Source organism: Bombus pascuorum, chromosome 2 (assembly GCF_905332965.1).
Source record: "Bombus pascuorum chromosome 2, iyBomPasc1.1, whole genome shotgun sequence".
NCBI lineage: Eukaryota > Metazoa > Arthropoda > Insecta > Hymenoptera > Apidae > Bombus > Bombus pascuorum.
The window spans coordinates 12,380,127-12,382,780 of record NC_083489.1 but is presented as its reverse complement, the minus strand read 5'-3'; the positions used below and the strand labels follow the sequence as shown (position 1 = coordinate 12,382,780).

At 43.5% G+C, this 2,654-nt stretch overlaps 1 protein-coding gene across 1 annotated transcript in view; it reads left to right on the top strand.

Annotated features, from left to right (window-relative positions):
* Positions 1-2,654, top strand: part of LOC132916557 (E3 ubiquitin-protein ligase MYCBP2) — a 263,362-nt gene that overhangs the window by 249,486 nt on the left and 11,222 nt on the right. The gene's annotated exons all lie outside the window — the stretch shown is intronic.

Below are 2,654 nucleotides of genomic sequence, written 5' to 3'. Positions count from 1 at the left end.
TCAGTGTCTCCTCCCCACCAAGAACCGTATTCCTTGCCTTGGTTCGCTCTCTTGCGTTACTCTCCCTCTTCGGCCTTTGAAAAGATAAAAGCCAGGCTACGAAGCGTGTTCGAGTGGCCGGAGGGGCGCACTGTTCGACGCCGGTTCGACGAGGTTCCTCTTGCTCGGGACGTGACGAAGAGAGAAGGGCTTGGCTCGCTCGTAGGATCGGGACACCGGTTTTCGTGCAGGTCGCAGGGTCGCCGGACTTTCTGCCTTTCAAGGGTTGACCTTGACCAAGTTACCGAGCCAAACAGCTTTGTCTATCGCGAATCACGGATCCTCGTGACCGTGCTTTACGTAACACGTGTTTGTGTGCGGTTTGCCCAAGCAGGTTATGTTCGTGGGAGAGCAATTGTACCTGTTGACGAGCGATTGATATCAGGTCGTATTTGTTTTACTGCTCTTTCCTCGTTTGTTCCTTTTCTCCTGTGTTAGAATACGCTTTCTGTGGTTTCTATATGTGTTATTTTGATCGGTTTGAAGTAGAAAGACAAGATTAACGATACCAGGAAATATGAACTTCGTGTTATATAAAAATGTAGAATGAGGATTTTAAAAACAATCGCATCATGTTTTATTTCGTCAGCTTCAATATCTCAAGTTCCAATAACCTAGACTAAACTTCGCTCGTAAGGTCAGTTTGAAGTAGGACAATTTGACCGTTGTTTATGACGGTTATCAAGAAATATTAGAAGAAGAAAGACATCGAGAACCTTTAAACAATTTGAGATTTATACATCATTTTGTTCCGAGATGTTCAAGTCTTAACTGAGCCTCCAATTTAAGCTACGCTCATAAGGCTCCTGATATTCGTGCAGAAATGACCAAAGAGGAAAAATTGATGAGCGATGGAAGCACTGAAAGTCGCATTACGCGTTCTCTCTGACCTGTTGGCAGAAAACTTGAAACCTAACGCGAAACGCGCAGCGTGAAAACGAGACGAGGTCGGAAGCGTCTCTTCATAGCCACGTCTCTTTTCATGGTAGATGGCGTTTCCCTAAAGCGCCATGCTATCGTAGCTCTTCGCTTTATGAGCAAAAGGCCTGGCCATTTAATTTCCCATGAGAAATTGCGCGTGTCCGTGCAACTTCGGGCTCGTTGGCATCCCGTCGTGTCCGCATCACACATGCGAAACGTCCATTCATTCATAACGCTCTTCTCAAACCAGGAAGCACCTGACGCCAGTCGAAGTGGCCATTTCCCAAATGACCACGTGCTGACCATACGTCACATCGGGACGACCTTAAAGCCGCCCTCCCAATTTCAACCGACGATCCTCTTGGATGCCAGTGGCTCCTCGCTGTTCGATTTCGTTTCACGTTCCTTCCATCGATCTTCTTCCGTCTCACATTACTCGTCGTGGATCGGTAAAACGAGATCTACGTCAAGGATATTCCACGATCCGAGTGTCAGCGAATACATATCGACATTTATGACGGATGAATTTTCTCTAATATTACCTCTGCCGAATTCCATCGTGACAATTTAATACACGGCATCGTTTTTCTAATTCCAATTGAAGAATTCCTATTGACAAATGAGGGTTTAATATTTCTAAAGATACGTGAAGGTCTTTTGCCTTTGAGTCTCGATCAGATCACTTTTTCAATTGTAATCATTTCTTCTAATTCCATAAAAATTGCAATTTAATGTTACAGGAACGTAATTTTAAATGAGCGTGGAAATGTGAATTGTGAATTGAGTAAATGTTTATGTTAAGATAGCAAGCAAAGACTGGTTGAAACCATGTACACGTAGACTGGAATTCACGACTTCGATATGGTTCTTCACAAAATTTGGTTGCGTGGCAAGAATATGTGCTGTATGTGTTGTAAAACTTTTAAGAATGCCATCGAGTTATTTACGTCATATATCAAAATATACCTAATAAATGAAAATTGTAAAAATTTGTCACATTTAATCTCATGTTCCTACAATATTTCTAAAATCATATGAAAAATATTTCTATTTAAATGAATCGCCTTTAGATCGTAACTAGATCGTTCAATCTTCAATCCTAATTCTTGCCTTTCAAGAATGTATAATATCAAATACTTTAGAAACTCTCTTCAAAATTTAGAGATTCATGGGAATGAGTTGGAGATATACAATACTACTCGGTGCGAATGTAATTTCTTTGCCGAGCCATGTTCCGATTAAATCCGCGGCGACTCTCGGCGGATACCGGTTTGGCCGCATGCTTGTTTGAAAGTAACCGAGTACGAGGCTTTCGAAGAAGTAGTTCTCGTAGCTCGTTGAGAACAAAATCGGTGGAAGCAGTGATAGCGTATAGGTAGCGGACACGTCGCAGCGGGCGATCCACAGTGGACAGAATTGCGACGTGATTGCGGCTTATTAGGGATGAGTCCGACGATGTCTCGCTAGGGGAAAACAGCGATTGTCTGGCTGCCAGAGGAGCATCGTCCTCCGCTCGTGATCTACCCAGACGAGATTCGCGAAACGGAGCACCAATTAGGGGCATCGCAACTTGGAAACTCGTTCTAACGAGATGGCTACCTGTGATGACTGTGACCTCGTTTGAGACTGCTTTTTAACCTACGAAAATGCTCGTGAGACTTCGGCTTTCACGATTTCAACTTCGTGACATATCG